Source organism: Dipteris shenzhenensis, chromosome 10 (assembly GCF_047967505.1).
Source record: "Dipteris shenzhenensis isolate YYH24624 ecotype China chromosome 10, Dip_SZ_1.0, whole genome shotgun sequence".
In the NCBI taxonomy this organism is placed as follows: domain Eukaryota; kingdom Viridiplantae; phylum Streptophyta; class Polypodiopsida; order Gleicheniales; family Dipteridaceae; genus Dipteris; species Dipteris shenzhenensis.
Window position 1 is genome coordinate 48,997,432 of NC_141605.1, and position 24,860 is coordinate 49,022,291.

General features: G+C 42.1%; 1 pseudogene; it reads left to right on the forward strand.

The window, feature by feature from the left end:
* The first annotated feature begins 21,316 nt into the window (after positions 1–21,316).
* Positions 21,317–23,069, forward strand: LOC147897927 (peptidyl-prolyl cis-trans isomerase FKBP16-4, chloroplastic-like; annotated as a pseudogene).
* Positions 23,070–24,860: the final 1,791 nt, after the last annotated feature.

Consider the following 24,860-nt stretch of genomic DNA (forward strand, 5'->3'; position numbering starts at 1 on the left):
GATCAACCACCATAAGGATAGAATCATATCCGCCTTGTGTCGTAGGCAGCCCTATAATAAAGTCCATGGAAATGCTCTCCCACTTACCTAGTGGTATCTCCAAGGGCTGTAAAAGTCCGGGTGGCTTCACAAGCTCTGCCTTACTTACCTGACACGAAAAACAACGTGTCACATATTCATGAATATGCTTTTTCATCTTTGGCCAAAAGAAATCTCGCTTCACGAGATTGTATGTCTTCTCGACTCCTGGATGTCCCGCACATGGGCTATCATGGCATTGTCGAATGACTCTCTGCCTAAGATCATTCTGATTAGGTACTACTACCTTGCCATTTCTTTTTAGCATACCATCCCTTATGGCATATCTTGCATAAGTTTAGTCTTTTCTGGATGCCAGGTCATCCTTTTCCCTGGGTTTCAATACATGAGACTTAGGCCAAAGGCTCTCGATGAACTCGTTCACCTTTTCAGTTTCTCTAATCTCGGCATTAGAGCACTCTCTAACATCGTGAAACTCATGTTATGCATAATGCGTAACAATGCATCAGCAACTTTATTATCCTTCCCTCTTCGATACCGAATCATCAAATTAAACTCGTGCATGAGTTTTGCCCACCTAGCTTGGCGGCCTCTCAAGTCAAGTTTACAAAAATGTTTCAAAGTATCATGATCAACATCCACACAAAAATATGATCCATACAAATAATGTCTCCATGTTTTCAAAGCATGGACAACAGCATACAACTCTAATTCATGAGTTGGCCAATTTCTTTGAGAGGGAGAAAGCTTCTTGCTTTCAAAGGCTACTGGCCTTCCCTCTTGGAGGAGAACTGCTCCTACTGCAATGCCACTTGCATCGGTTTCAAGGAAAAATGGTTTCTGGGGATCAACTATTTTTAACAATGGTTCTGTGACCACAGCTTGTTTTATGGTGTTAAAACTTTCTTGTTGATTCTGTCCCCATATAAAAGGTACTTTTTCTAAGGTTAGATCAGTCAATGGCGATACTATTTCAAAATATTCTTTGATATGCCTTTGATAAAATTGGACAAATCCCAAGGATAATCGTAAAGCGGTCAAACTCTGAGGGATTGGCCAAGTCAATATCGCAGCCAGTTTCTTTGGATCCATTTCTACCCTCTCTGGAGTAATTATGAATCCTAAATATTCAAGTCTAACTATACATAGTATAGTTTTCTTCTTATTTACATAAAGACTAGCTTTCCTCAAAGTACTGAACACTATTCTTAAGTGTTCGTGATGCTCAGTAATACTTTTACTGAATACGAGAATATTGTCAATAAAATGTACTATAAACTTTCCGATATACGGACGTAGTAAATCGTTCATAAGCATGACGAATGTAGTTGGAGCATTGGTAAGTCTAAAGAGCATTACCAAAAACTCATAATGACCAAACCTGCTTCTAAAAGTGGTTTTATGTGCATCCTTGGCTCTAATACGTATCTAATGGTAGCCACACTTAAGATCTATCTTACTGAAAATTATGGCCCCATGCAATGCATCTAGCAAATCATTGATCCAAGCCATCGAATACCTGTGCTTAATAGTGATATTATTCAATGCTCTGTAATCTATACAGAGGCAAAAAGTATCATCTTTCTTCCTCGTTCATGTCACTGGGGAAGCAAAAGGTGAAAAACTGGGTTGAATCTGCCCCAGCTTGAGGTATTCTTCCAGTTGTCTCGCACCTCAGCTTCTTCTGTAAAGCTTAGTGTATAGGGAGGTCTATTTATAGGTTCTGCCCCCGGGATAAGCTCAATTTTATGTTGAACATTCCGCTCTGGAGGTAACCCATAAGGTAACTCATCCCTAAAACAATCAGAGAACTTCTCCAATATCTCTTTAGCCAACTCAGCCATTTCCCCATCTTGGGTAGGCTCAGTGCTAGCCGATGCATCATCAATCGACTCTACCACAACAAGACAAAGCACCCATAGACGCGCGCACAGACGCGTTTCATGAACTAAATAAAAAACATACGGGTGCGTCTATTTGCGCGTCTATTTGCACGTTTGGAGACCCACGTCTAATTGCGCATCTATATATCAGACTTACACGCATATAGACGTGCACAAAGACGCATAAATAGACGCGCTTATAAACGCTTTTATAGACGCACGTATAGACGCAAGTCGAACAGACAGACGCGAATATAAATGCGTTTTTAAATGCACTGATAGACGTGCTTTTTTTTTATAAATTTTACAAAATACTGTGTATGTTGTGTATGCTATATAGTTACAAGAATCCCATATCCACATTCTGTAATTCAATTCTTACAGCCAACCGCATTTTAATTACAATTCCAAATAAAATATTACAACTCCAAAACGCAATAAAATTGAAAGCTCAAAAAGTGCTTATATATACATATAGCACGAAGCTAAGCCACGTCATGTGGCTTCAAGTACAAAAAATAAGGAAGCTAAGCCATGTCATGTGGCTTCAAGTACAAAAAATAAGAGGAGTCTATATACAAGAGGCACGAAGCCAAGCCAGTGGCTTTAAGTACACTACTTCTACGACTAATCCTTGCTGCCTTCCACACTCCCTTCTGTGCTCCCTTCTGCGCCTCCTTCCTCGTCTTCCTCGTCGTCTTGTGCATGGGCCTGTAAACAAGGGACAACATATATCAATGTATGAAAAATCAAATCTTTACTTATAATTTTGGCATTATTTAATTACTTTCAAATACCTGGGGGGCCTGTCCAGTAGCTCGGGTATACTGCTCCTCAGTAATCAACCCGTCATCATAGAAGTGCCTCCATGTATCTCCTCTGCGATGGTGGCGGTGATAGGCTATCTCCACTGGAGTAGGGTATCTGCCCACGATCTCAAGCTGTATGACCGCGATACACTTTGTGGAGGGATTAGTACAAAGAAACAACCAACCTCCTAATAAACTACATAAGCAATATAATTTGAGATCGATACTTACAAATTGGGCCTCCCATGATTCAACACCCCCTGCTCCAAAATGCATGCTTCCATATTCCTCCATCTGGATCCTCCGTGCCTCCACGTGCTGCAGACTGGGCTCCTCCCTCGCTGACTTCATTTCCTTCTTCCACTCAAGCTTGTGAGCGGTGTGGGGCGGGCCCCTTGGAGGTTGACCTGTCTCAAGCCTGGCAAGCTCCGCTAGTGCCTGCCTCTTAAGCGAAGATCTTTTATTGCTAAGTATCATAACAATCTTTGACTTCCCCCATTTATCTGTGAACTGGCGATTGGGGGGGTTAGGATACCTAGAGCGAACAGTAGCGAGGGTCTCATCAGCCAACCTCTTTCTATAAAGATAAAGCAATCTCTGTAATTGTTAGCAATTACAGAGCACATGAAGGCCATGATGTCCTTCCCCCACGCATCCATCAAGATGCCTCCTGTCTCAGTGATGTCATAATAAATCGTACCATCACCCAGAGGCATGTCTAAATCATCTGAATCATCCTCCTCCTCACCGCCACATGGCCCAAAACACTGTGCCATGCATCCGCCACCGCTCTCCCTGCTACTACGCCTGCTACCCTGTCGTGTCGAGCTCGTACGTTGGCCACTCGTAGTTGGGGACTGCACGGGACTACGCTGACCACTCGTAGCTGGAGAACCGAGTCTCGACGGCTGGGGAGTACGTCGACGGCTCGCCGAGACAGAAGGACCTCCTGACAGCATGGGGGAAGGGGCATAAGATGGGATGGCAGAAGGGACATAAGACGGCATGGGGGAAGGGGCATAAGACGGTACGGGGGAAGGGGCATAAGAAGGGGCATAAGACGGCTGTGCTGACTCCGCTGGGGTGATCTCAGGCGGTGTGGGGTGGCTCGGAGTCTGTAGTGCCGACTCCTGGGGAGTGTTAAGGGTACCCGTCATATACCCGTATAACTCCGCAAGACTAGGAGGGTGCCCTAAAAGATTATATAAGTCCTTCCAAATCGATTCCCGCGGATCAGGTGAGCTAGAAGCACTTCCTTGCCACATGTTGAATTGGAAAAAAGGAAACAAATCTATTACTTTGGGAGCTGAGAAGAAAGGGGAAGAAAAAAGATGCTCTGTCAGAGCGCATCTATAGACCCGTCTGATTTGCACGTTTATAGACGCGTCTAACAAAGCGTTTAACAGTCTGTCTAACAGTGCATTTAACAGTGCGTCTAACAGTGTGTTTAAAAGCGTGTCTAACAGCACGTTTAAAAGTGCGTTTAACAGGGCGTCTGTGTGAGCGTCTACAGACGCGTCTGTGTGTGTCTGCAACAATCTAGACGCGCGGATAGACGTGCCTGTAGACGCGCTTTTAGACGCGCCCTGAGACGCGCCTATAGACGCGCTCCGACAGGCGAGAATACTAAAAAGTCGAAAAGGACGTTGCGCCCGACAAAAGAACGTGACGCTCATACCTAGATCCTGCGTTTTTTGGATGCGAGAAAGTACAAAACTGGAAAGAGCAAGCAAGAACAACTTCAAAAGGACTTACTTGGATAAAGGTATGGAAAGTTCTTTCTTTTCCAAACTTGTTTCTTCTCCTTGTTCGTACTCCTCCTCTGCTTTAGCCTTGGAAGTAAGTGTAGGTACGGTCCCTTTCTCTTGAGTGAAAGCTTGGAACTGTGTATGGGAGGCTCTCTCTTAAGCTTCGAATCTATGGAATTGCTAATCAAGAAGGAAGGAAGCCGCTCGTGAAGTTTAAGTAATGAAAAGAAAAGCAAAGCGAGCGGCACGCCGAAAAGCAGGTTTAAAAGCCGCATCTATAGTTGCGTCTATTAGCGCATCTATAGGCACGTCTAAATACACAGATTAGATGCGCGTTTAGACGCGCCGTTAGACGCGATGTTAGACGCGACTATAGACGCGGCGATAGACACAACACAGAGTTTAAATTAAGCATTTGAAGAAGAGCAAATTTGGTGGGTTGTTTGTTTGTAGGATGTCTCCATCTTCAACAAGTAGCTCCAGTGAGGATGAATCCCTCCGTATCCACCATCGCGAAATGTGGTTGGAGCAAAAAATCAAATGTCTGTGTGATCGATGTGGAGGAAACATGTATCGTGCACGCAGGATTATGCTCAATCATATCTCAAAGTATGGAGAATGGGATGTGACCATAAACAGGGTAAGGGTTTGTAAGTTAAGGTTGATTGAGATACCTATGGGTGTTCATATGTTTGAGTTATGATCCCGTTTTAATTTGATACAGGATGCAGTGCCACACCCGCACATGTTACCCTATGCCCGTCATGAGGAGGCAAAGCGTCGGCGATATGAGGTGGGATCTTCAGGAGGGACCGTTACGGATGCATGGAGTGATGGTGATAGTAGCCCTCCGCCATTACCTCATGAAGCCGTGGAGGAGGAGGTGTTTGATGATATGGTGCGGGATTTATATGTCCATCAAGGGAGGGATAATAGCATGGAGCAGAATGATCTTTTTACCGCAGCATCGACTCCACTGTTTGAGGGGTGCACATTCTCTGTTCTACGTGCCTCCCTTGAGTTACTAAACTTGCAAACCATCTATGGATGGAGCAATGCAAGTTTGAATGCATTACTCAAGTAAGCTTTAAAGTCGATTTTGCAAACATGGTGAATTATGCGCGTGGGTCAATTACTCGAATGCTTTTCCTCATTTATGGTCTTCACGTGCAGGCTATTGCCCCAAGGGAGAATAAATTACCGACCTCAAGAGATATGGCAAGGCAACATGTGACCTCTCTTGGAGGATTAGATTACAAGTGCATCCATGCATGTGTCAACGATTGCGTTTTGTTTCATGGACTACATAAGGATGCAAGAGAGTGTCCTACTTTTGGAGAGGCAAGATATAGAGCAGATCTCAAAACCTTGAACGTGCCTCGTAAGGTATTGCGACATTTTCCCATAATCCCTCGCATCCAACATATGTTCAAGTGCAAATCTATTGCAGAGCTCATGTCATGGCATTCCTCCCATCGATCAACCGATGGCAAGTGGAGAACTCCTGCGGACTCTCCTGCGTGGAAGCATATTAAAGACACATGGCCAAGCTTCAAGGAAGAACCTAGGAGCTTGAGACTTGGATTGGGTATGGACGGTGTGAACCCATTTGGTCTCAAAAGCACATCTTACAGTGTATGGCCAGTGGTATTGGTGAATTACAATCTTCCACCCTCTATGGCTATTAAGAAAGCACATGTCATGCTGTCCCTTCTAACTCCAGGGAAACATAAAGTCAAAAACCTTGATGTTTATTTGGAGCCTTTGATTGATGAGCTAGAGATACTTTGGAGAGGTATCGAGGTGCATGATGTGAGCAAGCCTCCCTCGTCACGAGACTTCAACTGCAAAGCAGTCTTGATGTGGACGATGCATGACTTCCCAGGCTATGGCGAGTGTTCAGGTAAGCATTGCATTTTTTAATTATGAAAGGCAAAGGACGTGGCACCCTAAACCCACCTTCCACTCTTAATTGCATCTATTGTTTAGGTCTCACTACATCGGGTTACCATGCATGTCCTATTTGTGGTCCTTCGCTAGTTGCCTCACGGGCAGACGCATTGAATAAGGTCATCTATGAGAATCACCATCGATTTCTCCCACCTGATCATCCTAGATATGTTGCCCCTTGGAATGAAGTCCTCCCACAATCACTCACCGCGGGAGATTGGATGAGAATTTGGGACGGTTCCACGACTCCTCCACCACTTGGCATGAGCCGGTAAGGGTTTGTAACTATTGGATAGAAGTAAAGATTGGCTATATTGGCTGAAAGTAAAGATTGCACACTAACACTTTATTTTGTTTAGATACTCCATCTTTTATCATTTACCATATTGGTCCCACCTCAAGATCAATCACCTGCTCAATCCCATGCATATCTTCAAGAATGTGGCATCTACCATTTGGGAGCATTTGAATGGGACACAAGAGAGACCACAGGGATGTGGCATAAGGGAGGATCTATGTACCACAGGGAGGATGCGTGAAGCTTGGCCTCAAGAGAGACCAAATGGGCGTGTTTTTTTACCTCGTGCACCGTGGATGTTATCAAAGCTAGAGATGGCGATGGTGAAGCGTGCTATTACTACAATTCGTACTCCCACTGGATGCATGAGGTGTTTGAAGGGAGCCTTTACAAAGAGCAAGAAAAGAGGTGTACAGCAATTATATGGCTTGAAATCTCATGATTGGCACAAGATGCTCCAAGTAAGTATTTTATATGCATAATATCTTTTTCCTTTCAAATTTGTGTATGAATAGCTATAAGCAACTAATCAACCACCTCCTCGCGGGTTCAGTTCATACTACCTACTAGCATTTCACGTAGTGCATCAAAGGATGTGAAAGATTGTATTTACAAGATGGGCGAGCTTGTGAGGTATGTGAGCTCAAAGGAAATAGATCCCACCACGCTTGAGAATGCTCGAGTTATGTCAGTGGAGGCGGTTTGTTTAGTGGAGGAGACATTTCCACGTTCTATTCTCACAAGCCAACTACATCTCATAGTACATTTGGTGGATGAGATTGCTATATGCGGTACTATACATGCACGATGGTTGTTCTTCCTCGAGCGCTTCATGAAGACCTTGAAGGGCTTCGTGAGACAAAATGCAAGACCCGAAGGTAGCATGGCCGAGGGTTGGTTGGTACAAGAGTCACTTGTATATATTTCTGAGTTTCTTGTTGATATGGATAGCTCTCTCCCACGACTATGGAGAGATGATGAAGACCTAAGGATGACCTCTATTGTGCCTCAAGGAAAAGGACACAACAAAGTAATAGACACGGAGTTGCATAATAGTATCAACCTCTTTTGCGTGCTTAATAGTGATGTGATGAAAAGATGGGTGACAAGATACGAGGATGCAAAGGCAAGAAGACAAGAAGAAAGGGCCCTCTTTCGTACACACCACGGATCTCGTGTGCCATACCCTCAGCATCTAAGAGCACTTCCAAAGGATATTCATGTGGATTGGCTACTTGATGAAATGGAGAAAGCAAAGAAAGACGAGGGGATGCATATCACAATGGAAGAATGGGAGTATGCTAGGGGATGTATGAGCAAGGTCGGTATATAGAATGTTATGCATAAGTTAGGAGCTTTTTATAATTTAGATTGCTTATTTAATTGATTTTTTCTTGGTGTAGTGCACTTTGTTCAATGCTATATGGTGTGAGGGCAAGCATTTTCGAACACAACGGATTGATGATAAGAGAAACACACAAGATTGCGGCGTCATTGCTAGCTTTGAGGGAGCCAATGGAGCCATGGATGATTATTGTGGCATAATCCAAGATATCATTATGCTTGACTTTCGACGCTTCTTTGTGTATGTTTTGGATGTAAAGTGGTTTAAGGACGTGGTGGAAAGAGGCCCTAATGCAACAATCAAACGCCATGCAAGTGGCTTTGTAACTATTGACTCCACAAAGTTTTGGCAAAGTAGGAAGGACACACTAGTACTACCGCAACAATGTGAACAGGTACTGTGCACACACATAAAAATACTTGCTTTTAAATATTTGATGCAAGAAAAGTAACATGATTGTATTTGTGTTTGAATTAGGTTGTCTATCAACCAATGGTGGATAATAATAGATGGTGGCATGTCATACCTATTATGCCACGTTCCAAAGTGATGTATAGTACATTTACTAATATGGAGCATATGGAGGATGATCATGGCCATGGACATGATGATGACCGTGATACAAGAGAGAAGGATGATCATGAGATAGGAGATATAGATATTGAGGCCGGCATTACCCGTGAGGACGAGCCTACCATTGGAGATGCTGATTTTGATGAGCACATGAGTGGCACAAGTAGTAATGGGTTGAATGTATTTGTAGATCTAAACATTTGTTTGGATTTTGAAGTAGATAGTTTGGCAAGGGTTGATCTCATTGAGGATGAGATTGAACCATAGCCCCACAATTGATATTGGCAAAACTATTTTACATATTGTCTCATTCTCCTCATTTCACTTAATTCTTGTATATGTGGGCTTGCAAAAAATTATGTGCTTTGGTAATCATGGGCAATGTTTGGAAAGCAATGATGTACACCAAAATCTCACTTTCTGTATTCTCTGGAGTGCGTCTATTTACGCGTCTAAATGCGCGTCTAAGTCACAGTGTAAACGTGCAAATAAATGCGCAAATACACATGCTAATAAATGGGATGTTAGACGGGCCCATATTTTCTCAAGTCAAACGTGCAAATAGACACGGTGATTTACACGTAAATAGACAAGCGTTTAGCCGCGCATTTAGACGCGCCCGTAATTTCTCTACTAAAGCAACGCCTATAGACGCGCCCGCTATTTTGCGCGTCTACCAAGTGCGTCTATAGTTGCTTTGTGTTGTTGTGTACTGATGCTATACACAGACACAGAAACTCTTTCGGAGTCTTCCGAATTTCCATGGCTGAAATCAATGGTCCTCGAGGTAAATCCTATTCACCTCGCAAAATATATTCTACCCCGTTCATCTTGAACTGGTAATTAAATATGCTTTTTCCAATCAATGGCTGGATTTTTCCAAAAATGCCAAGCCATGCCTAGGGCTATATCTACGTGAGCTAGCCTGGTCAATTCAAAGTCTAGCTTCTCAACATAGTCCTGTATTTGAAGTTCCAACTGGGTAACCCTTTGATCCCATACTTCAATTGAACTTCCGTCTGCCATTTTGACCGTATAAGCATAGTCAGACGGACTAGTTTTCAACTTGAGTCTCTTAATAAGCTTCGAGTTAATTACATTGTGTGTTGACGCTGAGTCAAACAACACAATCACATCATGATTGGCTACTTGCCCTTTCATTTTAATCAACTCGGGCTCACCGAAAACCGTATACACCGTTGCTGCGGGCTTTGAAAGAATGTTATCAGGTGCATCGCTTACTAGCTTAGTAACAGACACAACAACACAGGTACTAACCTCTGAGAAGGTCTCGCTAATTGCATCTGCATATGTTCCGCATTGGGACTCTCCTGCATTTCCGCATCGCATTCAGATATCATATTGGCCGTGCAACGGTCTTTGTTTAGTGGACAATCTTTCCACTGATGTCGCTAAAGGCAGCCGAAGCACAATCCTTCTTTTCTAGCTTTTTCTTTTTACTCATCAGGGGTCAACGAGGACTTTGACCAAGCCCGGGCTGCCATTGGAGTTACTTTTCTTTTCACTCCAATAGTGGTACTTGTCTTTGCTGGTCCCTCAACCATCTTCACCTGCTTGGTTTGGCCACTTGGTTGCGAGACACTTGTCTTTGAAGTCCATTTCCTCTGAAATCCCTCTTTTCTCGGGTACTCATGCTGAGTCCCTGCCTGCACAAACCCACTAGGTCTACCCCTGGCATCCTCATAGTTCAGGGTTACTACAATAGATTCATCTAATGTAGTCACATATTTAGCCCGAATTTTAATCTTGTCGTTCAGTCCCTATATATAGTCTTTCAACTGAACCGACATAGAGAGAGGGTCTGTTATTTTCATAACACATTTCCTGAACTTGTCAGTGTACTCTGCCACCAACAAATTAGCCCAAACTTCCATTTTAATCTTGTCATTCAGTCCCTATATATACTCTCTCAGCTGAACCGACATAGGGAGAGGGTCTATTATTTTCATAACACATTTCCTGAACTTGTCAGTGTACTCTGCCACCAACAAATTCCTCTGGCGAAGGTTTCTATAAGCATCCCAAGCTCGGGACACTTCGTCAGGTGGAAGAAAGTGTTTCTTAAATTCAGCTTTAGACCCTTCCCAGGTGGTAGGGGCAACTTGAAATTTTTGTTGCTTTATCCACCACCTATCCGCTGCCTCAATAAACCCTTCCCAGGTGGTCTCGCGGATTTTCTTTAGATCAGATCTGATTTCACAAATGGCGAAGGCTTCTTCCCACTTGTGTAACCAAACCTCGATCACATCAGAACTGCGCTCAGTCATTTGACCAGCCTACTTCTTTGGTCTATAGTTGGCAATATTAGGTACCTTGACCTTCACACGTTCTGATGAGTGTATACTGGGCTCTAGCTCTACTGGAGCTTTGCCCCTTTCATTTTTAGATGGTCTAGCCGACAGGGCTTGCACCATTTCTCTAATTTCATTTTGACCAGCATTCACTTGAAGCTGCTGGTTCATGATCTGTTGTAAGGCATCTTCTAGTACAGAAATCCTAACCACCAGAGTAGGTGTTGTGTGATGGGACATTTCTTGCATAGATCATGCTCTAGATTCACCAGGATTTACCCTGGAATCCCATTCTTTCAAAAGGGAAAATAGTTATAATAAACACTTATTTCATTAATTTTGGACTTGTCAATGTACAAATTCATTTTTACATATACTTTTGGAGTTAGGGTTTAGGGTTTAGGGTTGTTATTGGTTAGGGTTGAGGGTTTAGGGTTTAGGGTTTAGGGTTGTTTTGGTTTACGGTTTAGGGTTTAGGGTTTAGGGTTGTTATTGGTTTACGGTTGTTATTGGTTAGTATCTAATTAAATTTTCAAACAAGTTTTGGATTTTTAAATCATTAATAAAGTAGATTATTGAGAAGAGACTAATGTTCTTTATAATGGTCATTACAGCTTGTTTGCAAAGGAAACTCATAAAGGAGATGGCTACAAAATTTATTCCGGGGATGGAGGTGATTTTATGTTGCAAAAGAGAAGTAGTTGCATTTGCTACAATCCATGAAAGTGATCCAAATTCTATTTGTCACTTTAGAAGACTTGGCGAAGATAAGGTGGTGGTTATCGTATCAAGGATTCTTAGTGCACATGTTGAGCTAAAGCATAAGTGTGGGGATATGGAAATCCTTGGAGATGTTATGCCCTATAATACTTCCAACAAAGCATTTATTGCATGGGACAGAGATGAGACTTATCCAACACATGTCATCAGGAATACAAAGTGCATATCTTTGGATTTTAGAGTGGGAGATATTTTACAAATGTTATCATTTACAAATAAGTATGTAGCAGAAGGTCAAGTCTTGGGATTTGAACAAGTTGAACACTGGTCATTTGCGCAGATGAGAATTCAAAAAGTTACTGATGATGGTATGGATGATAACTCAATGTCATTGGATGGTCCCTACTATGAGGTAGGTAAGGATTTGAGATGGAGCATGCTATTTTTAAAGATTGGAAAGACTCGGCATGTGGTTTTTAATGATAAACATAATGTATACTACAACATCAAAGAATTGAAAGAATATGCCAATGTACCAAGCTCTATTCCTTCTGAGATGGATGATTCCAATGCACTCAACTATAGCACTGACGTCTTATCAGAAGTCGATGAGTTCATTTGTACCGAGAAAGAAAAATGTTTCACAAGTGATGCCTTATCCGGGGTGGATGAGTTCATGCACATTGAGAACTTGGGAAAAGATGTCAAAAGTGTTATATCTTCAAGCATGGATGGCTTCATGGATACTGATAAAGTTCTTGGAGTCAAAGCAGGTAACTATGGAATTATGGAAATCATGCACGATAGTATAATGAGTGATGTTCTCTCTAGAGTAGAGGAGTTTCAAGACTATGGAGTTTTGAAATCCATAGAAAGTGCATCAATGAGCGATGTTCTCTCAAGAATAGATGAGTTTGAAGATCATTCTGGACACTCTATCACCACTGACTATGGAGTTATGAAATCCATAGAAAGTGCATCAATGAGTGATGTTCTCTCAGGAATAGATGAGTTTGAAGATCATTCGGGACACTCTAATGCCATTGTGACAAGTGGTTCTACGATTGTATCAAAAGTAGGGATGAGATCAACAAAGGACTATTCGGTGTTTGACTTTGATTGTGAACTTGTAAATGTTACAAATGGTTTGACGAATGTATCAAAAGCAAGGATGACATCAACAAAGGAATATTCAGTATTTGAATGTCAGAGTGATAAGATCAAGGATGCAACATCTCATGAAAACAACGTGACAAATAAATCTTACAAGGAGAACTACACAAATCCAAATAAGAATGTACAGAAGGTCCCAAAACGGACATACAGATGCATGAAAAGACAATGAGTGCAGGCAGATCCAGAAAAGCAACCAAAGAGAATAAGAGTAATGAATGAAGATGTTATGCTAAAAGCAATGCGATCTACATGCTGTAAGCATACATGTATGCGATCCATTAACTTACATGACATCAAGGGTTGTAGAGAACATGTCTGGCAAAGGAAAGGAAGCAGAAGAAATGAATACCTACTCACGAGATTGTCTTGCTTTCTTGTAAATGATAAGAGAAGGCAAAGTTCAGGACATCAAATAAGGCCTCTTATAAATGGAAAAAGTATATGCAATAATGCATATCGCATTATTACAGGATTATCACATGGCACATATTGGAATTTGGCTAATAAAGCAAAGTATGGAGTTAAATTTAACATTCATGGAAACATAGGAAGGCCCAAAACAAGAGCCTCAACGGTTGCGGCAACAGCAATTTTGAAAGATTACATTTATGAAAATGCTTTACCGCAACCCCACCTATCAGAAATGCATCTTCCGATAGGTTTGACCAAAAAAGAAGTATTTAACTCTATTGGAGAAACACAGAGGCAAAGAGGGCATGCACCGGCATCTTTTCATACTTTGTATACTCTTTGGAAAAAAAGCTTTGGACATGTTAAAATCCCAAAGAGGCAAAAAATGTCAAAGTGCAACGACTGTGATGATCTAAACCGAGCACTTGAGAGTGCAACATCTCCAGAACAAAAAGAAGCTTACAAAAGAAAGAGAGAATTTCATCATGGACTTGTTCGACATTCTAGAATAAAATATGCATTTTGGAAGGAGCAAGCTATTTCTCACCCAAATGAGTACATGTGCATTATTGTAGATGGTATGGATCAAAATACAACAACATTACCTCGATTCGTTAACACTCCACCTAAGCTACAAGGCAAATACTTTTTAAAGACACATCTATGTGGAGTGTTAGTGCACGGATTTAAGTTTTTTGCAGACATATGGATTGATTCCTTGCATCTACACGATAGCAATCAAGTTGTAACATCCGTTATGAAGGCAATTCACAATGTACATGCAGAAAAAGGTCACCTACCAGCAACTTTGAGAATACAAGCAGACAATTGCGGACGAGAGAATAAGAATGTACTCTTCTTTGCATTTTGCTCAATGCTAATCACTCATAGAATCTTCAATGAGATTGAAGTTGGATTTTTGTTGGTTGGGCACACACATGAGGATATCGATCAGGTATTTAGCACAGTTTCAAGAGAACTAAAACACAAGGACATGGAGATAATGGATGACTTGATAAGAAAACGTGGGAGGAAAGTTGGTGGCCGTAAGGAAGGAACAATATGCTCAATGGTTGAGAGGATGTATGATTGGAAGAGCTTTATTCTACCTTTCATACAAAAAGGTGGTGATGCCCTGATTGGTCATAGCGCTCCACACTATTTTCGATTTTTCTTAAAGGATGAAAAACCAGTGATGCAATGGCAACACTATTCTCTTGATACAAAATGGGAACCTGAAAACCTTACTCTCTCTTAACTTCAATCCCGAGCAAAGAAATGCATCCAACATGGGCTCCTATAAAAGAATTCAGCGAGAAATCCAAAGGTGAAATAGAAGGCTTAAAAGCTTTTATTGCATACAAAGAGGAAATGCTCCGGAGATTTTCTGATTGGAAGCCCTCTTGGAAGGAACACACTACTGTTGTAATTAGCAAGACCTACCAATTGATAAAGGACCTTGCAAAAATGCGAGAAGATGATATTAAGGTAGAACGGCCTTTATTTTGGCCAAATGTTGGTAATGACTTGCGTCCAGCATGTGGTCTCTTTGAAAATGAGTTTGAATCGTTGCTCCCACGTCCATATTGTGGACCCAAGAAGAGAGAGTTTATGCCACAAATAGACATAGATGTCCATTGTTTTGTTGCAGTTCGACCATTGGATGATGAACATGAGAACGTGAAGTTTTGGGTTGCGAAAATAGTTGACATGAGCATGGATGACCGGGGGAGAGCTACAACATTTACAGCGGTATGGTATGAGCCAAGGGGCAGGAAGGAGAACCAAGATAACAGTACATTGTATAGTAGTTGTTTGAAAAAGGAATGGGTCCCAAACCATGAAGCAATTTCAAGACTTTCCACAGAGATAGTCATAGTATCCTGGAAATCAAGGTCAAAGAAAACAAAGAAGCACATGGGGTATGATGTAGAAGACAAAATAAAATTACCGCAACCAATTATTACGCACAAAGATGCTCGCCCGGGAGGAAGTAGAAGGAGATAGCGCAAATGAAGAATGCCCATGATAACACCATTCAAATATCAAGAAAGAGTGAAGGTGGTGGTGGTTGTCAGATGAGAGTGAATGAAGATGGCACCCAAGCGACAAGTGACGACAGAAAGGACATTCTGAACAAGCAAATGTTTGGATCGCTCATTTCTGTGATCATGATAGAAAAGGGCATTCAAACAAGCAAATGTTTGGATCGCCCATTTGTACTAAACTCATTGTAAAGGAAAAATTAAATTATTGAAAAGGCCATAGGAGATCCTTTGTACAAAGACTCATCCAGAGCAATATTTGTTGTAAAACTTATGACATGATAATGTAAAATTGCAAGCATAGCTATTGCTATTTTTTGGAGTACAAAAGAGGCTTCCATCATGTCTCATGTGTATATAAACCTTTTAATTTCTTGAATATTCAAGAGTGTTATAGTTTTCTGCATTGAAAGTAAAAAGAGTCTTACAGGTCTCTTATGTATACATTTTTAAAATGTTGTGAATCCTCAATAGCATGGTTTTTCATGGATTTAAACTAATAACTTGGATTTTTTATTTTAAGAATATGATTCTTATTAACAAGAAATACAAATTTAGGATTTAATAGTAGTTTTTGCATTATTTGTACAACATTGTAGAGAGATATTTTGAAATGTCTTATGTGAAAATGATAGTGCCAGAAAGTGAACTTTTGATTCTCGAATGACAGTTTCATAAAGTAAACTTTTCAGTTGGGAAGGATTTTAAGGAATAGTCCAAAAGTAGATATATGAGTCCAAAATTAATGAAATAAGTGTTAATAATAATAATAATAATAATAACTTCTTTCCATATGTCAAAACCCCAAAAATATGCTGTACAGGAATAATAGACTGCAACTGAAAAGTTGTATAGAAGGAAAAAAATTGATGCTCCCTGGAATAAATCGTTGGAGACGATGCTGAGACCCAAAAATCACCCGTCACCCCTCCTGATACATAGTGCAATTCTGAAGGGCCAGGTTTCTGCTCTTTCACGCTACCATCGATCCTCAGATGAAGTCATGAGTGGTTCCAGCTATCGAACCAACAACAGCAATAGCGATACCCCTCTCCGAGATAGCGAGAAGCAAGAAAAATGAGGGACGAAGGCGACGAGCTGTTGCTACTGCGGGGGCGGGTACTGGAGAGCTCATCGAACGTAAGAAGACGATCAAAGCGAGCTGCTACTTGTACCTACATCGTGACGTGGTGAATGCCTTGTTGCGCAAGGTGTCGTGGAGAGTGCTCTTCACTTTAGTCGTTCCCACATTCAATTGCCCTTGGCTATTACTTTCCCAAATCCTTGCCTCGGAGCTCGGAGTATATGCTGCACGATGAAGCACCCAGCTGCTTGGACGACACCAAGCCTTTTCTCGCCTTCCTGCCCTGCTATTCGATCTTTCAATGGGAAATGTGCAGCCCCTGCGATGGAAAGCCCAGATCCAAAAAGGCAACTAGCTATTCGCTTCTCTCTTTCAGAATCAGCCTACTCTTCTGTTTTCCCTCGTCGTCCTAACACCCTACGCTCCTACGACAGCTTATAAGTCTGGAGCTTGGCTGTGTCGTCACATATCCCACGCCTGAGCTCTTATACCAAATGATACAATCACTAACTAATCTCTCGTTCTTTTTGCCGATTCACAGATGTAATTCACAGGCGTAGGCATCCCAAATATCCTCCCAGCCTCTCTTGAGGATTGCATGCACATAAAAGATACGTAATTTCATTGCTTCATGCCTATCCACAAGCCCACAACTCCCTGAATGGTTCCCTCCTGCCACATGTCATCATTTTAGACCTTTAGCTTGGTACACCATTTACCCCTCTCCTGCGGCACAATTAAAACATTTGCCCCTTGGCATTTTTACACATTTAGGTGTACCTAGGCCTTAGCACTCAGAACCACCTAGTCGATGCCAATACACCCTCACCTAGGACCTTGGCAGTTACTTCCCTTGACCATTTTATTTATGCACATAAAATATTACAAAAGTCGGTCGTCTAAGGGAAAATGCCCACCGATCTTTTCGAGGTCATGCTATCTCGGCTAGAGCATAACAAGACCACATCGGATAATTGGTGCCATCCAACTTATCATTTTCACGAAGAACTCCAAATAAATCTTGATTGTTCCCAGCCATAGCAAATGTGATACCCTGAAAAGGACCTGAAAACCCAAAAGCCTGAAGGCTATCACTGCAAAAAGCTGGCTATCCAAAAAATGACAGCAAATATCTGCAACTGTCTGACCCAAATCAAAGGGCAAATGCAGATCTGACCCAAATGTGACTGTGACAGGCAATGTTCACTGCAAAAAATAGCAAATCTGGCAAAAGCCCCAAATTTATTAAGGGCAAATAGGCCAAAAAGAGAGCAAATGTAGAAAAGCCCCAAATTTTGCTGAAATTTTTGCAAATGTGACCCAATGTATGCAAATCTGACTCACTGTCCTGCAAAAGTGACTCAATGTCCTGTAAAATCTGACTCAATGTCCTGCAAATGTGACTCAATATATAGCCTCAAGGCTTGAAGCTGCAAAAGTATGAGTTACTGTCCCAAACACTAGTTGAAATTGAGCTCCCAACACAAAAACCCCAAATTTTGTTGACCTGAGTGATGGCATGGCACAATGTGACAGTCTTGAACCAAATCCCGAAGTACAACGTGCAGCGCAGGTACTGAACGGATGTACAGAACAGTACAGAATCCAGTGTGCAACTGTACGGATGCGAGATGTATAACTATATGAAAACATAGTACGGGACAGATATGCTGACTGTACGGAGAGTAGTATGGAGCCCTGTACGGTGACATATGGAACGGATACGCTGTATGCAAGCTGTACAGACAACTACTGTGTACGGTTGTATGGAGCAGATCCAATCTATAGTGCATAGTGTAGGTACGATGTACGGAATAGTACGGACAATATACGCGCAGTTATGATGTACTGAACTTAGGTACGGAAGTATTGAAGCAGTTACGATACCTTCTATACGGCTGTACAAAAGGTGTATGGCGCAGTACTTCTGTCGTGCGGATGTCTGGTGTACGAAATCATAGGTACGGAGAAGAGCGTACGGTTGTAACAGGTACTTGTTGTTCTCTACGGCGGGGGTCTTGATTGCAAGCTTGTTTGTGTGGGTCCGTACAGTCGTACGGACTGTACGGATGGAGGAGCAGGTAGGCTGAAGGGAGCTGGTGCGAGTCTAGGAGTAGGAAGCAAGTATTAACGTGGCTCTGATATCACTGTAGGATCGAATGAAAGAGAGAGAGTGTGTAGGTAGCAAAGAGTCGCACGAGTCTTAGCCGTCAAAACTAGGATAATGAAAAATCTAAGTACAAGGTACTTGTACCTAGACCTAGGACTAAGTGTCCTAAGTGTCCTATGTGGCCTAAAAGGCACTAACACTACAAGTGCCTACATTTATGCCTACAAGGCACATACCATGGCCTATAGGGCATCACTAGAACCACCAGAAGATGGCCTACAAGATTGAAAACCATAAACTCCATCACGCATAATAGGGACTAGCAAATATGACATCCCCACTAATGTCATCAGCCCCCAACAGTGGGTGTAGACCATAGTATAAAAGTATGCTCTCACACATACAAATCCACACACCCACACATACTTCAACATCCATTTATACAAAGTCTTCGTACTGAGTTTCTGTCGGCACTCCGAAGGTGAAGGGCAAACTTAGCCATGACGAAGGCTAGCACGAAAGGAGAAGGCTAATCCAAAAGTAGTCCAAATCTCTTCATTCAAGCTACAACTGCTTGTGAAGTCTAAACGATTTCATTTTAGTCTCTCGTCAATTGGAATCTGTCATTCGAACTTTATAGGCATAGGTAGACGGATTGATTTTCAGCTTCATTTTTTTTCCAGTTTTGAGTTAATAATGTTGTGCATTGATGCCGAGTCAAAAAATACAATCACATTATGCTTGGCAACTTGCCCCTTCGTTTATATTACTTCCATTCCAGCAAAATTTGAATACCCTGTTGCTGTAGGTTTTGATAGGATATTACTAAGATGTATCCTTAAGGTTTTAGAAATAAAAACACACAATAAGCAGTTTCTAACGTGTATTCTTAACTTTTTAGAAACAAAAACACAAGTTGTATTTTTAAGATTTTAGAAACTAAATAACACAATAAAACATGCCATAAAGCAGGTTTTAGAAACAAAAACACACAATAAAGCAGTTTCTAACGTGAGAGAGGATCCTGCTAGCTGAATTTGAAGATCCTCATTTTGGATTCTCTTCCACCTTTGCATCACATTCTGAGATTACTATTTCAGCCATGCGATATTCTTCCGACAATAGCCCTTCCACAAATGTAGTTGAATGCATCTTTCCTTGCTTTCTCCTTCGGCTTAAGAAAGACTTTGACCAAGCCCAGGATGCCATAGGAGACCCCTATATGGTGGCTTGGCTGTGACATACTACCAGTTATCCTAGCCTGCTTGGCTTGATTGCCAGTTTGCTGCACTGTACCTTCTCCAACAAACTTTTTTGCAAAATTTGTCTTCTTTGGAAACACCAATTGAGTTCTCATGCATGCAAAAGCACTCGCCTTACCCCTTGTTTCCTCATAATTCAACGTAATTGTTATTGCATCATCCAATGTGTTGGCATATTTTCCCCCGAGTTTCATTTTGATTCTATCATGCAAGCCAAGTACATGGTTGACACGTTCGATCGCGTATGATGTGTACCGTTCGATATTAGTGCGGTACTAAAAGAACAAAAAAAATTTGGGTGTACGTTCGATAGCCAAAAAAATGAACAGATTTTAGAGTTTTAGAGCTCACAAGTAGTTGTAGCTTTAATGAAGAGATTTGGACTACTTTTTGATTAGCCTTCTCCTTTAGTGCTAGCCTTTATCATGGCTGAGTTTGCCCTTCACCTCCGGAGTGCCGACAAAAACTCAGTACGAAGACTTTGTATAAATGGATGCCCAAGTATGTGAGGGGGTGTGGATTTGTATGTGTGAGAGCATATTTTTATACTATGGTCTACACCCACTGTTAGGCGCTGATGACATCAGTGGGGATGTCATAGTAGCTAGTCTCTGCTATGTGTGATGGAGTTTATGGTTTTCAATCTTATGAGTGACTATCATGAGATTGAAACTGCACTATGTTGTGTTTTTAGAGGATGGATTTGGGAATGTTCCTGGATTCATCTAGGTATATGCTTCTGCCATATTAGCGGACATGCAAGTTTCACCTTGTGAGGTTTTCGTCCAAGTTGCAGCCTGTTGGTATTGCGAGAATTCTTTCTATCTTAATTAGTGCGTTGCCCTATCAGCTAGATTTAGATTCTCATTTGGGAGAGGCTAAAATGAAATCGTCTAGACATCACAAGCAGCTGTAGTGTGAGAGCATATATTTATACTATGGTCTACACCCACTGTTGGGCACTGATGACGTCAGTGAGGATGTCATAGTAGCTAGTCCCTGCTATGCGTGATGGAGTTTATGGTTTTCAATCTTATGAGTGACTATCGTGAGATTGAAACTGCACTATGTTGTGGTTTTAGAGGATGAGTTTGGGAATGTTCCTGGATTCATCTAGGTATATTTTAGAGTGGGTACTTGTACAAGGTTTTAAAACTTGTTGAAACACAAACATGTTACATATGTGCAAAAGAATAGAATGGACTCTTGGAACGTTCCATACGTCGAACATAGGCAATCATGGGACCCAAGTATATAATCTTTGACTTGAACCAAGCGAGGTAAAGGTCAAGGGATCTTCATAAATGTCTCTTGAAATTTATCAATATAGTCAGCTACTGATAATTTCCTCTGCCTGAGATACCTATACTCATCCCATGCTCTAGAAGCTCATCTCAAGGCAGAAATTGTTTTCGGAACTCTAGTTTGAAAATTTCCTAGGTGATTGGAGCCACCCCATCCTTGTGCTATTTTATCCACCACCTATCGGCAGCCTCCATAAACCTGGAGTCAAAAGGCAGCTGAGTTTTGGGGGCAGACAAAGGGTAGGCCATGGGTAAAAAGTTTGGACCTACCCCATAGTCCAGCAACACTCCAACGAAATGGTGGAGCAGGTTGGAGCAGAGTGCAATCCTTTTGTCATTGCTGTTTGTCTCTCATGCTATGCTACATGTGCCTCCTTGTCTTCTCCGTGATTAGTGCTTCGCCTTCTCTTGTGTAAGCAATTGTCTTCTTCTTGGCATCCTTTACCTCTTCTATCTTTGTCAATCTTATGGTGTATTGCTCTCATGTAGGGTGTTCATTGATCCAAATTGCAATCCAATTTCGTGATGTATTGCGTTCATGTTAGATCTTCATTGTTTTAGATGAAATGGTCACATAAAACTGATGTTATCCTAGTTCTTGAGACACTGGGTTTTCACAGAGAGAGAGAGAGAGAGAGAGAGAGAGATTGAAGAGTTGTCATGGATAGGATTGGTAGCTGAGGACAAAGTAGAGGCTGTGTCCACCAGCAGGCGAGCGGTAAGAAGCCCTTTCTTTGATGGATTGTGTGTTGTACTTATAGCAGAGGATCTAGCTCCTTGTGCATGTCTCTTTTCTTCCTTTATTTTCCCCAGCATAGCTTGTTTCTCCTGTGACAGCTCAGGGGGGAGAAAGTTCCTGAAAGTGAGTACAAGACTCTTCCAAACGGTCTCAAGTAGGTAACCTATCTAGTTGATTCTGCTTAATTTATACACGAAGTTTCATAAACTGCTGTTATTTATTGATTCTTATTGGGGATAATTTGCTTTTGCTTATAACTGTATTATAATTTTCTTTTCAGACAAATGAACTGTTTTAAGTATCACATTTTAATCCAGGCAGTTTTTCATAGTGTGACACACTTGCAGTTTTTCAAAGTGGGACACACTTCAATGCATGATGTGCTTGTTAGAAATATGGACTGCTTTGTAACCCACATTGAATAAATGTGAGAGATCAATCAGGACATTGTACTCAATAGACATAGTGAACCTAGGTGGAAAAGTCCAATTCCTACTAGTCCTGAGGAGTGCGGAGTAATCAATGAAAACTGGGGTTCGTACATTCATTTTCCTTTCATATTACATTTGAAGGTGGCCTACCTTTTTGTTTTCTAGGTATTATGATCTTAAAGTTGGAGGTGGTGCTGTTGCTGCAAAGGGTTCTCGTGTTGCTGTGAGATGCCTATGACCCATTGAAACGTGAAGTTTAGTTAGAAAGATTCAAGTATTAGTCTTGCATTGTTTTCTCCTAAAGCTGAAACCAGATATGTTCTGATATTAAGGGCGGCTTTGCAAAATCCTGGGTGTCAGGTAGATATTGGATTTAATTTTCAACCATATTTCCTGAGTGGAGGCCTGGAAATATTTGGCAGGTACATTATGTAGCCAAGTGGAAGGGTGTGACATTCATGACAAGCAGACAAGGGTTGGGAGTAACTGGTGGCACTGTGAGTGGACCTTATAAATAGTCGTCTTGCGAGATATACATGTTTCGTATGATGCACAGGTCAAAGTGGTTTCAGGCATACAAAGTCCTGAGCTTGCTTATTGTTCCTCCTGAGCTTGCCTATGGGAACAAAGGTATACAAGAAATTCCTCCAAATGCAACCCTTGAGGTAGTCCTGGATTCTTTTGCCCTTTGATTGGATTATTTTACTGTAGTACTATAAAAACCTCAGCTTTCTTGCAGATTTCTTTAATTATACATCTAATTCTTGTTTATCTACATCAAGCAGTTTGACATTGAGCTTCTCAGCATCAAGCAAAGTCCATTTGGGTGAGTTCCCTTAGCCTTATTGCTTTTGTAATGGATTATGATGAATATTATGGTCATGAATCAACAGCTTAAACGTCATCTTATTACCTTAACAAATACTCTTTTTCCGTTACTGGAGGATAAGATGGAATGTTTTAGTTGGGCCAAACAGTTCTTTTGGCTTGCATGTCTTTTTTTTGTTGTTGAATGTCTTAGTAGGTCCAAAGGTCCTTAGGCCAAGATGGATGTGCAGCTAATGGTATACGAGCTGAAAGGTCCAGGGAATCTTGTGTTAGAATTTACCCAACAGAGGGTACACACAGCGGAAGACTTATAGTAATGCCCAGGAGCTCACACAGTGTGGTGTGGGATGTGGAATCACAAACTTCTTAACTTATGTGCATAAAATAGATGTGTAGACTCATCAATAGACAATGAACCAGCCAGATAGAGAAACCACCAAAATAATATATTTCCGTCTAAAACTATGGACACAATACAAAAGAGATGGATCCAAAGTCCCACCAATGGTGTGGTCCTTTGATCTTACGACAAGGTACTTCTCCTATCTGCTGGCTATCTCTAGACTCGAGCCCGCGTGCTCCACCTCGAGCGTCTGTAGACTTTCTGTCTAGTGTGTTCTTCTCCACCTTACTGCTTGTGAATCAGCCTAGGTGGGCAGCCCCTGCCAAGCTTTGTCTGCAGCACACAGGTCCCCTTGGTCCTCCTGAATGTAGGCCCCAAGATAGCTGTTCCACTGCTCCAACCTGCTTGTGAACGGCTACTCTAGAAGATGATGATCGCAGCGACCTTCTGCCCTAGAAGACAGTCTAGGTTCAGCCTCTCCCTGGAGCTAAGTCTGCAGCCCTTCAAGCACCCTCTCACCTCTTGGATATAGGCCCAGAGGGTGGCTTCCTGCTGCTCCTTTCTGCCTCCTGGATTGCTGGCTGCTGGATATGAAATGAGGCAAGTGCCTCTCCTTTTATAGGCCCCAAGGCCCTTTCAAATAGTCCAACCAACCAGCCCTAAATGGGCCGACTGGACAGACCTGGTTGGCTCAGCCCAACCAGCCCTATATAAGGACCCTAGCCAGGCTCTTTTGGGCTGCTGCTAGGCTCCCCTTTGCTGCTGCTGGAGACCCTGCTGCAGGCTGTATACCTGCCCATAGACCCCCACTATGCTGCGCTATTTCTTGGCTCCCTGGTCTGCCCACACGTGTGCACCTCAGTTCCGTATTGTTCCGTACTGTTGCTGATGTCATCCATGAGCTCATGGCCTCTTCTCTTGGGTCCCTACTGCTGTCCTCTGCTCCGCCTCATGCTCCTGTAGATCCGCCAGGTACCCCCTCTCTTCTTTTGGGGCACATCCTGCCCAAGGTCTCCCTCCCCCACGCTCTCCTCATATGGGGGCTTACAGATGGGGAGGTGACCTTTCCAACACCCCCTCTCAACGACACATCTCGGCCCAATGCCAACACGTCGATGAAGATGCTCCAGTAACTCCATGGTTGTAGTCCTCTGGAACTTTTCGATGTCGAAATCTTTTCCTGGCTTTTCATCCAGTGGCTCTTGCTCCACCAGGTCTGGTTCCGCTTCAGCACACCATCTTGGTACACAGGTCCATCTTTGGTAGCACCTCCTGGCACCACCTCCTTCTGTCACATTCTTGCCTTCGAACTCGAGCAACCCAGCCTCTACGATCTTCCAGCTGTCCCCCTCATAATGAGTGAACAACTTGGAGTCTTCCAGGCACCATGCTCTTAGGGTCTGTTTTAACCCGTCCTTCCTTTGGCAAGGTCTACAACAAAAGTACATCT